This window comes from Rhinolophus ferrumequinum, chromosome 21 (genome assembly GCF_004115265.2).
Source record: "Rhinolophus ferrumequinum isolate MPI-CBG mRhiFer1 chromosome 21, mRhiFer1_v1.p, whole genome shotgun sequence".
Lineage (NCBI taxonomy): Eukaryota > Metazoa > Chordata > Mammalia > Chiroptera > Rhinolophidae > Rhinolophus > Rhinolophus ferrumequinum.
Window position 1 is genome coordinate 38,844,080 of NC_046304.1, and position 14,154 is coordinate 38,858,233.

The window sequence follows — 14,154 nt, forward strand, 5'->3', positions numbered from 1 at the left end:
CCCTGCCCTTCACTCACCCGAGTCCACAGTCTGAGAAGTGACCCCTTCTCCCAGGGCTCAGCCACCATACCACTGGAGTTGGCTCCGGCCTGCACTCTGCCACCTATGAACAAGGGGTTAAACCAGCGTGCTTTGTGCTCTCTCCTTCCTTTCTGCACCCACACGGAGGAGGCAGCTGAAGACATTTGGGAAACTTGCCTTGAAGAACAGCTGAGTCCGAGAGATAAGCAGAAGACCCTGTGCCTGGGTGGCATTGACCAATGTGGGAAGTCATTGTTGGGGTCAACCTCAGGAGACCACCTTGAACAGCACTGAGCTTTCTTTTTAAAGCTTACCCCGGCAGTGCTGGCCCTGTCCTTCCCCGCTTGTTTATTCATTCAGCACATGTTAGTGGAGTACCTTCTGTGGGTTGAACTTACCCTTTGGTAAGGAAGATTGACAGTCTCTGCTCTGGGGAGAATGTTGTAAGTGAAATAGAAATCACTAACGTTTGTTGAGAGTGTGCTAGGTGCCAGGCACTGTTCTAAACCCTGTGCCTGTATAAAATCGTTTAATTCTCTCAAAAATGCTGTGGGGTGGGGTTTGGAAAGGTACTGTCATTGTTCTTTTATTATAAATGAGGACACACAGACTCAGCCAAGAGAGGGAACTTGTCTGAGGTCACCCAGTTGGAAAGGGGCAGAGCCAGCCTATGAAGCCAGGCTTGTCTGATTTCAGAAGCCAAAGTCCTAACCACCTAAGCCTGAACTTAAGTGTTCAAAGGAGAGAGAGAGAGAGAGAGAGAGAGAGAGAGAGAGACAGAGAGAGAGACAGAGAGAGAGAAAGACAGAGAGAGGAGAGAGAGAGAGACCCTTCTACCTGGGAGGATCAGAGAAGACTTCTCGGAGGAGGCAGCAATGGAGCTGGCACTGAGGTGGGTGGGATTTGGGTATGGGGTTGTGGGGTGGGTATTCCAGGCTCAACAGATATCAGGACCAAAGGCTGGGAAGCACGAGCTGGGTAGGGGAAGAATCCAGGGTAGCATGGTAAGGGGTTGTGGGGAGACTAAAAAACCCTGAGACATTTGCCTTGGAATTTTCTCTTTGGAATCTTGGCTCTGTGGCCTCAGACCTGATGTCTATGCTTACTGTCCACTAAGCTGAGTGAGAAATTCCAGGCCAGTGTGAGAGAGAGAGGCTCCAGTTGGCCCTGACCTTCTCCAGGCCTGCACACACCAGTAGCCTTGGACACGTTTCCCAGGGCTCAAGCCTGGTCTGGATGTCGGGATTCCCCGGAATGGAGCCCGGACTTGCTCCCCACGCTGAGATTCTAGGTCCTGCTTGTGTATTTTCCGTGGGGCCGTCACACCTCTGGCACCATGGGAAGGAAGAAAGAAGGAACTTTTGTAAGCATGCAGCTTGTGGCTTTTCCTCACCAGGCTGAACCCACTGCCCCCTTGTGGGATGGAGTGGGGGAAATTTTACCCTCAGGAACCCGGGAGCCCAAAGTTGGGGGCCCAATTAGAGATTTAGCAGCAGACACCCCAAAAGAACGAGCCTCCGGCATCCAACCTGGGTCCCTGGCACCTATAGCAGTGCTTAGTCAATACGTGGAAATGAGGGAAGAAGGAAGAAGTTGAGTGTATGCTGGGGGAAAGGGTTCGTTCACGGAGGTGTAAAACAGGCCTCTACTTGCCAGAGGCTTCCTGTCTAGGCCCGGAGGTGGGTGGGGAGTGGCAGTGGAATGGATATAATAATAACAATGTATTTCATAACTCAAGTTTGAGGCAACAAAAAGGCGACCTGGGTGAGGTATGTGTCAACACAAAGGTGAGAGCCACTCCGGGAGAGGTCATCCCCAATTTTAGCCTGAAGAGATTTGGAGCTCCTGCTCTGCTCAGCAGTGGCTTTTCCTGGAGGCCCTTTCACGTAGGGCCCCTCACACCCACAGTTTGGGATGTCAGGTCCTATTTGATTTCTGCTGTTCTCTGCCCAGGATAGAGACTCCAGACCACGTCGATCAGTGTGTGTCCTTCTTGGGGTGGGTGTAGGGAGAGGGGGCCTTGGTGATTTCCCACCAAGAGGACCCTCACCCCTGCAGCTGCAAAGCTTAGTTTCTGTACTCAGACAGTGCCGGGGATCGAGTTGTGCTTTTTCTTCAAACCCAATTTTAGCAACTACCCATGAAGGGGGAAACATGGCAGCCCTGAGCCACACTCATAGTGCTTTGTCCCATGGGTCCCCGTGGAAGGGTGTCTGCTCATGCTCTCCAAGTCATCCATTTTTCTGTGGCCAGGATAATGGTGGTATCTCTATATCCCACCCCTCTTCCCAGATCCCCTCAGAATTTCAGATTCTGGAGCTCTGCAAGGTATTCAGCCCTGACCCCTTCCTATATCCTGTCCTCTTTCCCAGGATAGGCAGCTGTCACAGGGAAGGGAACCCATCAGAATAATCTCAGTGAGGCTTTATATTGCTGAGTCTCACCCATCTCTCTACATTATCATATCACTGGGGGCTCAGAGAGGTTAAGTAACTTGCTTAAGGTCACATAGCCAGGAATGGCAATTGGAACCTGTACCACTCAGACTCTGTCCTGTGTTCTTCTATCAGTGGACTCAACAGACTAAGAACAGGAGATGTGGGCCTGCCCCAGACACTCGCTTCCTGAGGAGCAGGGCAAGGAGGCAGAGTCCCAACTGAGGACTCCTGGTTCCAGATAATAGAGATGGGAACGAGAGTCAGAGAAAGCAAAGTGAAAAGGAAAGGAACTGCTTGTGGCAAAGCTCTGTGTTATCCACATCTGGAGGCCGGAAATCCTGGTACACGCCTGACAGCTGCTGGTTCAAAACGCCTTCTGCTGCCTGGTGCGGGAGGGGACCAGGTGTTAATTTATGTGGAACCCTTGGAGGCCTGTCTTCCAGAGGAAATACCAGGCTAACGGAAACAGCAAATAGGTGCTACATCTGGGCTCCCAAACTTGAACAAACAGCAGCATTTCTGGGGTTGGGGTGGGGAGAAGAGGTGGAAGGTAATTAATTAATCAGTTATTTTATCCAGTGTATTCATTTATTGAGCAACTGGTACATCCCAGGCACTGGGCCAGGAGATGGGATTACACAGCCAATGACAGCCAAAAACAACAGGGAATCGTTTTTTCAGCACTCACCATGTGCCAAGCTAAATGTTTGACATGTGTTTTCACTTACTCCACATCACGCACATGTGGGGCTCAGAGAAGTTAAGTCACTTTCCCAAAGTCACAGAGCTAGTAAGTGGCAAGGGGAGACAGCTGAGTACGCTCATGCTGACAATACAGCAGACCAGGTCTCCTTCCCAGAGAGATGCATTCTGATTGTCCTGGGGGATTTGAGAGAGGGGGCTTTGCTTGGGGAACTGGGGAGGAAGCATTTGGGGGGAGGTTTGTTAAGATGAGTAGGATTTCATCTGTGGGGGAGGGAAAGAGTTTCCAGGTTGAAGAAGCTGCATTTGCAAAGGTGGAGAAGCCCCAAAGGAAATATGGGTTCCAGGGTGGTGATAAGTTTGGGTATGGAGGGTGAGGCTGGGGAGTATGGACATTTTGGAGATCGTGTTTAGGAGCTTGGATTGTATTCTACAGACAATGCGGAGTCACAGGGCAGGGTGGGGGGGGCGTGTTAATGTAGTTCTGACCCATCAGACCTTGGGCAGAGGGAGGGAGGGAGGGTACTGGCTTGGAACTTTCAAGAGTATCCCATCCCTGGTCTCCTGTCCTGAAGCCTATACCTCCTGCTTCTTGCCGCATAAGACACGATGCCATCCTTCAACCCAGAGAGAAGGCAGAGGCATTACCGTGGCAAATGAAAGCGTGGGCTCTGGAGGCTGACTCTTCTTGCTCTGTCATCAACAAGATACAGGGACTTGAGCAAGTTAACCTTTCTTGGCCTCAGTTTCCTCATCTATAAAATAGCAGTGTTAATAGTACCTACCTCAGAGAGGTGAAGGTGAAGATAAAATGAGAAGCCCAGTGTCAGGCTGTCAGTAAACATTCAATAAAAGCTAGTTCTTGTTATCAGATGTCAGTTCCCCACGCTGCCCTGGGTCCAGTCAGCACCTGACTGTCAGAACTTCCTGAGTCTGATCTAAATGCCTCCTGCTGCAGATGGATCCCCGCTTCCATGACAGCCTTTCAGGTCCAGGATGCACTCTGTGTGCAGTGCTCCCTACCCTCCTCCCACCCCTCTGATCTCAGGTCCTTCCTTTCTCCCCTCCCCTGTGATTATCATACCCCCCCTGCTGCGGGCAGGCTTGGCTGGGCCCCAGGGCCCTTTGAAGTCCTCAGCCAGGTTCCCAGCCCCACACATTGACTTCTGAGAAAGCTGCTTCCCATCAAATCCTGTTGCCAAAAAGACTCCTCTCTTAGGTATTCCTGCCAACTCCGTTTTATAATCTCTGAGATGGGGAGGGAGGACAGTACAGGCACTTTGTGCGCAGGAAGGAAGCAATTAAATTATTAGCACTTTGAGAAATTAAACGACATAACTTATGGCGGAATAAGTTTAGCAAAAAAAAAAAAATCCTGTGTAATGTGAGAAAACAATTAAAAAGAATTATATAAGGTTGGGCTTGCTCCTTTATTGCAATAGAGTTAGCAGTTCATTGATTATCGTCTTGTTATAATGCAGCAGGATGGAGCGGGCTGCCATGGAGGCAGCGACACTCAGGAAGTGAGGTGCTTAGCTGGGTCCTGCAAGAGGACACAGGAGGAGTTGAAAGGTTTTCCTGGAGGGAGAAGGGTGAGGGGTGAATGGGGTCAGGGGAGGATCACCAGAGCAGCCCTTCCTGCTCGGGGCTCCGTCTGCTTTGGTAAAATTGTCAGTTTCAGTCTGTCCAGCCCCTGTGCCCTAGCAGTTCTCCTAGGTATTTATTTATCACAGAGAAATGTTCACACAGCTCCATAAGGGGACATGGCCCATATGGGCTGATCACCCAGGCACCGTGTGTGTCCCTCACTGGAAGAGTGAAAAGGTAAAATAGGGTGGAAATTCCACGGAGCTGCAGTGAAAAGCAGACCACTGGATGTATACAGAGCCACGTGGCTAGATCTTAAAAACGGAGTGCTCCGTAGCAGTAAAAAAAGCAAACCGCTGCCCCCACACCACATGGAGGAGTCTCCCAGAAGTTGAGCAAAGGAAGCAAGACATGAAGGAGGACCCACTGTATGATTCCATTTAGATGAAGTTCAAGAACAAGCTGAACTAATGGGTGGTGACAAGCTGGAAGAGTGCCTCTGGCAGAAGGGGGAAGGGATAGTTCATTGACTGGGAAGGGACACAAGGAAACCTGTCTGGGGTGCTCAAAATGTGTTATATTTTTTGTCTAAGTGGTGATTACACACGTGTACATATAGAGAAAAAAATCAAGTTTATGCTTAAGACCAGTGCAATTACACACTTTACTGTATGCATGTTATGCCTCAATAGGAGAATACAGAGTGAAAAATGTTGCCGAGGGCAAAAAGGAAACAAGGAGATATGACGCAATACCATTTATGTAAATAAAATACCACACGCATATGAAATAATGCCAATCATTCTGTAAGAACTCAGCAAACAGAATGGTAGAAGCTATCATTTGGACATAGGCTATAGGAATAAAAGAGAATGAATGAATGAATGAATGAATGACTATCAAGAGCAGGGCTTTGCACAGACTAATCATAACAGGCCATGAACAGAGAGTGTGGTTAACTCAACCCTCTGCCTATGATTTAGAAGTTTGTAGAAAATCACTAGCTAATTAATCAGAAGGTCTTTGGGCTGGAGGTGGTCTGTGTGGGGTATTGGGGCATTTTGATCTGGAGGGTGAGTGTAGAGTCGGTCACTGATGCCTGCCAGGAGGTTAGGATGGCATCTGACTCATGTTTCTATCCTTTTCTGCAATTTGCCAAGCAAAGCCACCATGCCTGCTTCCTCAGAGGGCCTCACACACGGTGGGCAGCTCCCTGGGGAAGGTGAACTGGAGCTTCAACCTACACTTGGCTTTGGATCTTCCACTCCCAGCTGGGATCCCCTGGCAGGTTTCTTAACCTCTCTGGATCTCAGCTTCCTTATCTGTTACATGGGACGCTAAAAAGAGTGCCCACAGTGAAGGTGGTTTGGAACAAGGGTCAGCAGACTTTCAACATAAAGAGCCAGATAATACATATTTTCAGCTTTGCGGCCCGTAAGTAAAGTCTTTGTCACAGCTACTCTGGAAACAGTCATGATGTAAATGAATGCGTATGGCTGTGTTCCAAACAACTTTATTTATGGACACTGAAATTTGAATATGATAATTTTCAAGTATCATGAAATATCATTCATTTTTTTTAAAACCATTTAAAAATGTGAGAATGACTCTTAGTTTGCAGGCTATACACAAACTGGAGGGGAGGGACCGGATTGGCCTGAGAGCTGTAGCTTGCTGACCCCTGGTCTAGAGAATTAAATGAGTTAAAGAGAATTAAATGAGTTGGAGCAGTGCTTGGCACATAGCAAGTGCTCAAGAGAGTTGAACGATATTATTACTCTCACCCCCATTGTGCAGAAGAGAAAGCAGAGGTGCAGAGAGGCGAAATGACTTACCCAGGGTCACCAGGGAGTTAGTGGCTCCGACCCAGATCTCCTAAGTCTGTGGTCAATGAGGTGGTTTCAATCGACTTTGAAAAATGCCCACGGAGGGAAGAGTCAGGTAGCACCTCATGTCCCCTTCCAGGGCCCACATCTTGCAGCAAGAAGTCTGGCTTCATTCTTGGGTGGCTTGTTTCGCCTGATGGATCAGAGAACCCTTTGCATTCGTAGGGTACATTTTTACTCTTCAAAGCCCTTCCTCATGCTTTGTCTAAACAGTGACCAATGCTACTCTACACTTCTGTTTCCTAGTCTTCTTTTCTCTTGTGATGTCAGGGTTAAGAATTTTTTGATGTGGATGTCATTACAGGGAGTCAAAGTACACTTCTGATTGCATTTATATAAAGTGCAAAATCAGGCAAAGTTCATCTATATGCTGTTAGAAGCCAGAAGGGTAGTTACCCCGGGAAGGAGGCATGTGGGGGCCTCTGGGGTTCAGGAAATGTCCTGTCTCTTGATCTGAAAATGGTCTTTGTGAAAAGGCAGTGAACCTACACTTACAATCTGGGCACGTTTCTGGGTAGATGTTCTACTCCAATAAATGGTACATAAAATAGCTCCAAAGGCACTTGGGAAAAACAGTAAACTTTTGGTGAGTCTAGTTGCGGGAACAGGAGGACAGTGCTGATATCACCCAAGCCCTATTGCTCTGCTGAGCAGCAGAGAACACGACTGAAAAAGCTGTGCAGATGAGACCAGAAGTTCGCCGGCCGATACACACCTTTCACCTTAACATAAAAGATGCTAATCTTGCTTCCCTGGAGCACGGAGTATGTGTGAGTGTATATGTGTGAGTGGGTGATTGTGCTTGTGAGTGTGTGGGGGGTGTGTGTGAGCGTGTGAGATGTTTGTGTATGTGTGAGTGGGTGTATTTGTGAGTGAGTGTATGTGTGGTATGAGAAGTGTGTATGTACAAGTGGTTGTGGTTGTGTATGAGTGAATGTATATGTGTGACTCTGTGTTGTGTGAGATGTATGTATATGTGTGTGTTTGAGTGTGTACCTGTGCATGAGTGTGTTTGTGTTTGTAGGTATGTGTGAGAGATGTGGTGTGTGTGTGTATCTATGCATGGGTATCTGTGCATGATATACGTGTGATGTGTGAGGCGTATGTATGAGCAAGAGAGTCTGACTGTGTTGTTGTGTGTCAGTGTGTGAGATGCTGTGTGTGTATCAGTGTGTGAGCACCAGCTTAAACAGGGCCCAGAAGCTATCCCCTCCTGCTGGTGTTGTGATTTGGGACCTCGCAGGGGCCCGTGTGTACACACATGTGGGTAGCGTGTGCCAGGCATGGAGGTGCTGGGGCTCATCTCTCTGGCGCGAGTGCCTGGCACACACTGTGGCAGCTCCTCCGGTGACCGGCCTTTATGTGCTTTTGTAATGCATGGCCCTTGATTGCTGCAGATTTATGCAGAGAAAATGGGTTCTGGTAACCGGCCGACCCTTTTAGCCATTGCTCATTTGGGTGCATCTCAGGCCCTCTACTTGTTTCTGGAGGGTTTGCTGGAATTCTCTCTGAAATGTGCCAAGCTTCCTGCCTGGGAGAAGAAATTTATTTAATTTATTTAAATCAGATGATTTAATTCTCTCATTCACAGGGAGCAAAACATAGGTTTTGCATTACAGGGGCTGAAGGAGGGAGATGAGAGAAAGGGATGAAGAAGGTTGAAACGGTGATTTCAACTGGAGCTCATAGAGAACTTCTCTCTACTGGAAGGAATTGCACACTTGTACCCAAAGGATAAGGGCCTGTCTTCCCGGCCTTTCTGTGAAAATGGGCTGATCTTGTTGGTCAGATCTGGGAAAGGACATTCCTTTCCTTCCACCCAGTGTCACCCCTCACTGACTGAGCTCCCCTATTCCTCGCCTTCAGCATCAGACTCCACCCACTGAGATCTACCTTGACCTACCTCTTTCCCCTCCTTTGAACTTGACTGTTCTAGTTCCAAGAGCACACCATGCCCCTGCATGTTTCTCTCTGCTGCCTGCAACACCCTCCTTCACCCTTGGCCTACCTGGTGAATGCTTATTTGTCCTTGACTCTGCTCAGATGTCGTGTTTGACAAGATGCTTTCCCATCTTCCCTCCCTTGCAAATATCTTGACTGGGTATTCACAGGCAGCTGTAATTCTTTGCACATGTGTTTTTCTCCCACATTCCGCCACAAGTTTCTCCTGGGTAGAGAATCTATCTTGCTCATCTCTGAATCACCAGATCTCAGTGCAATGCTTGCCACAGAGGAGATGCTGGACAAATGAAAGCTTCCTGAATGAATGAATGAATGAATGAATGAATGAATGAATGAATGAACACACAGCAGGGGAACAGACAGAAAGAACTCCACAGGTCTCAAACACAGGCACACAGACGTGTACAGTCCATCATGCCACCCCTCATGTACTAAAATCATCACACAAATATTCACCTATACAAACACAGGTGCCCCAGCTCTAACTCGTGGCTGCTGCGTTAAATTCTATTGATTGATTCTTATTCTGCACACCTTGGCACTTTGCTTTCAGAAGGTCTCTGGGTAGCGTTGGCTGTCCTTTCAGACAAGGTCTACCCGAGTCTAAAAAAAGCACAAGATGAGAGTGAAAGGTGGGACTGGAGGGACATTCTGATATGGGACCAAGATCAAGTTGGGGACTTGGTGCTTTGGGGTCCTAGCGGACATGGGCTGCTCTGCCTGTGATCACAGGCTGGGGTGGGAAGGCCTGTGGGGAGAAGGGTTAGATCAGTGATCCAGAGCAGAGCAGGATCACAGGCTGCCTGGACAGATGCTATCTCCACATAGATGGGTATTCCCACAGGTGATTAGTGAGAACACATACAAGCACCTGGCACGGAAAATGAATGAATGAATGAAATAATCCATTGTATGAATTGGGCACTTTCTTTTACATCCCTTGGACTTTTTTCTCACCTGTAAGTGAGGGAGGGTTGAAGTGGATGCTTCCTGGAGACTTTCCTATTCTGTTTCTGCTCTACTCCCCTCTTTGTCTAGTAGTGGCACATGCACTGCACGTACATAAATAATCATATACTTACATTAAATATTAACTTTGCCTTATTCCCTTGGGCTCTCAGCATAGGAGGATGAAGACTGGAGTTAGACAACTGAAGGTTTAAAATTTTGAGCTAATCGTGTGATTTAGGGCCGGTCCTGTTAGTCTCTCGTCCTTTATCTTTGAAGTAGGGATAATAATCGTTCTACTGATGGCTCAGAGTTGTGAGCATCAAGTGAGATAATAAATTTAAAAGACTTTTGCAAGCTGTAAATGTTACTAAGACATTATTTATGATTGTCCCACACAGTAGACACTCAGTAAATGCTCACTAAATGAGTGGGTGATCTTCTGGATTTGTTTCAATCTTCCCTCAAGCTCCGTCTGTGTGTGTGTGTGTGTGTGTGTGTGTGTGTGTGTGTGTTCAATGGCCTTTACCCTACTGCTGCAGAGAGCTTGAGACAATGCAGCCAGAAGTTCCCCATCACTCCATAAAGCCCCCCACCTAAGTGCTCTAACTTTGTCCCTCCGGTAAGTCAACAGACCGGGTGGGGGCTGGGAGGGGGAAACAAAGGAGCTGTTAGCAGGTAAGAGCAAGTTGGCTCATCACTGCAAGTCACCACCAATAAAACCTAATCAATGCAACCCTTTTTAAGTTGGTTGGATTAGTGACCCAGAAAATAGCTCCCCTGTAGAAAAGGAAATGATAGTCAATAAACTGAGACGTCAATGGGAAAAATCTATTAAAGTGAGTGAGATATCAGGAGACCTCTGGTGTTAACGGAGACCTTTTGGAAAGGAGCCATGGAGTGAGAGTGGGTTTTTAACCCTCTCGAGGCTGAAGTTGTTGCCTGGGCTGCAACGCAGACAGCAGCAGAGGCTGCAGCTTCTGCAGCTTCACTTGGCCCCGGTCTCTCCAAACAGGATCCAGGAGCCCATGTAGTGCTGAGCTCTGGTCTGCTTGCCTGTTCAAGCCGGTCCTTTGGGTGCATGTTCCCTGCTAGATGATCAGCAGGTGAGGCTGGTCCGAGGCTCTGTCTGGGGTGCTGTACTTACAGATGATACCTCTCTGGAAAGGAGCTGGTGGGCTCTGCTCCCTCAGTTACAACAGCTCCTCTGACTTGGGTATGGAGAGCCAGAGGGCAGTGCCTCCCCCTGAGCCTGGCCTGCAGACACCACCTTGACAATTAGCAGGCTTCCCCTCCTCTGGAGTTTCCAAGGAAACAAAAGCTGTCCCCAAGAAACTGGCCCGGCCTGCACACTGCTTCAGTGACTCTTCAAGCTCTCTGTGATCAAGTAGGTGGGAGATGGGCTGGCGGGTTTCAGAGTAAAGCTGAAAAATATGGAAGCCCCTGGGCAGGACAGAAGCTTTCAGAGTGGTATGTGCTGGTTCTGGGAACGCCGTACAGCCCACCCAGGCCCTTGTCCCACACCCCTTCTCACCACCAGCCCCAAGCTGCACACATTGCGCCTGCGTGTGTGCAGCTGTGGGCACGTCTCACCGGGTGAGGGCTGCTGTTAAAGAACGTCACCATCATAGCACACTCAGCAGTCACGGTATCTTAGATAAAGGATATTTGGATTTGCTGATGTAGTGTGAATAAATGTGAACATGTAAGAGTAAGTGTAAAGGGGGCAAGTTAACAGGGACTTGGGGTTAGCTACACGGGGCTGGCCTGGGGTGGAGGTTTGCAGGGAGCAAGACCTTCACTGGGCTGTGCCTCCTCTCACGTGCATGTGACTCCACCCATCCTTTGTATATTATGGTTATCACTACTGTTTAATCTTTGAGTTTTACAGTCTCCTTTTGGAAGGGGTAGAGTCATAGAGCTGTAGTCTTTATGCTCCCCCAGAGCTCTGAGCTCTAGGCAGTGTCTTGGTCTATTTGGGGCATTTCCAGGGCCCGTGGGTGGGTGTTTATGCTCCAAGAGGCCCCAAAACTCCACAAGAATAAGATAAGATCACTGATGAGACAATTACAGACAATAGCTTCAGAATGGGGGTAAAGGTCATCCTTGCAGTCTCTCCTTCCATCTCTCCTGATGATGCCCACATAGCTTGTGGGGTGTCAGCCGTTGTGGGGTGGGGGTGGTTACATTTGCTGGGGATGGGGAAAGATGTTCTAATGTGTTTGAAGAGGTAACTGATAAGCAACTCTAGGAACGTATAATTTTTGGAGCTGCGCTGTCCTGTTCCCAAGGCGTAGGAATGCATCAGGAGGAGACACAGTTTTCCTGAGTGTATTAGAACCAGATGGGTCTCTGTCTTCATTCACCACCTCAGGTTAGTCATGGCCTCTGGGAAGTGGTGGGGCGGGTTCTACTAGTGGTGACAGAATACATTGACAAACATGTCACGGACACATGAGTCTAGTTTCTGGTTTCTCTGAGTAATGGGTTCATGCCTTCTTCAAGATCGGGAGGTTTCTCTTTGGCATTTCAGGGAACATTCTGAAAGCTTCTGATGTGCCCCAAGTCTGCTTGGTGAGCCCAGAGCTTTGGGTGAGAGTCCATCTACTCCCATCCCAGGAGCAGGCAGGGGTTCATTAGAGACCTCGCTCCCTTGTCCTTCAACTTAAGAGGCCTGTGAAAATGGAGTTTGAAATACCTGAGAAAAGTCAACTTCTCGTTCCTGAGGAGGTAGCCTGAGCTTTGGAGTCCGTTGATCTTTCTCTGTATTTGGGGGTAATCTCTTTCTTGCTGTGTGACTTTGGGCAAGTCACTTCACCGCTCAGAGCCCCAGTTTTCTCATCTGTAAAATGAAGGGCAATTAATTATATCTTCCTCACAGCATTATTTTCAGGATCAAACAAGACAATGTGTAACTTGTTTACCACGGTCACTGGCACATAGGAGGAACTTGGAAAGTGGTCGTTACCTATCTTTTCCAAGACAGGATCATATTTGCAACAATGAGTGTCCTATGATACAAAGCGTAAGAGAGGGATTTTTCAAAACAGAGCCATTTGTTGATATGAATGCGTCTCTGTTGTGGCAGGGGGTGGGGTGCAAGGACCCTTCTGGCCTCCGTGGTTTTGACCACAAAGGTGCCAAATCGAGGCCTCAAGCTGGGAGTTATGTATTTCTGCCACAAGGTGGCAGTGTTGTCAAACACACCGTCTCCCATGCACTGCGGAGAGGCCCTAAATCAGAAGAATTTTACCTCTAATTTAAATTATTTTTAGAATGGGAATGCTCTTAGAGATCATCTAAATCCATGATTATACATACACCTCTGGAAATGGAGGCCCAGAGAGGGGGAGAGCTTTCCCCAAGATCACAGAGCTAGTCAGTGGCAGAGCTGAGTTCACAGTCCATGTACAACTTCTGACTAGATTCATTCATCCAATAAACCCACCTTTGTCATCCTGCTCTTTCCCATGACATTCTTCCACTCAGGGTGGGTGGTGGGAATTAGGCGGGTTTGAGAGCCCTTGATTCAGCCTTCATGTTTATTTTCAGGAGCCCCCAAACAGTTTACATGATGACCCAAAATAAATTGAGGGACGCCTGAGTCCCCAAGATCTTAATTATATATTTTGCACCTCACTGTTAATTAGTATCCTAGTGACAGAGGCAATGAGAAAGCTATTGCTCCCCGCCTCTCCCTGAAATAGTCTGGTATTTTCTTAAATCCAGGGTGAATGGGTGGCCTCGCTCTGGTTTGCCTGCTCCTTCACAGAATTAGAAGGCCCGGCCTCGCTGTGTTTGCTTACGGTTCAGTCTGTAGGCTTCGGCTTCATGTTAGGAACTAGATAATTCCCTGACCCTCCCTGGGTGATACTGGGAGAGGATGATTAACACCCAACTCCCAGCTGAGAAAGCTGACGCTCAGAGGCTCAGAGAGCAAAGTAACTCACCCTGGGTCACACAGGATGTCCAGATTCTGAGCTTCTGCTCTTTCTGGGCTGGCCCAGTAGGGTGGGGGAGGACTGAGATGGCCCACCTTTTATGATTTGTGTCTTCAGACCCAGGGCTTTGTTTTGCCATGACTCCTTCTCTCCTCCCACTTCGCCCCCTCCCCACTGCAGCTTCCCACCAGCTCCTTTCCAGAGCAGTCACTTGCTGAATAGGTTGCTAGTGGAAATGTGGTTTTCAAATTTGGGAAATCTCCATTAAGTCCTTTTATTTAAGGAGGATGTCATTATCGCGCCTCCCCGAGGACTATTACGGTTCTATTAGGCAAGGCCGCAGACTTCCTAGGTACTGTCTGGGGTCTGATTCCTGGGCAGGAAAATGTGAGACAGGAAGAAGAGGCGGGGGAGGGGGACAGAGAACAGGGATGGTGGGGAGGAGAAGGAAGAAAGGAGAAAAATGAAAGAATGCAGGAGGTAAGGAGAAAGGAGGGAGGAGTGAGACAAGGAGAGGCAGACGGCACGCACCCTGTGGCTCCCCAAGGTGGAGAAGAGAGGGCCGAGACCCTGGGCCACTTGGCCACCTGCTAGTCTAGAGGGTTCAAGATTAAACAGGAGGAGAGATACTCAGAAATGCCTTCCTCCTTTCCCCTTCTGAGCAGACAG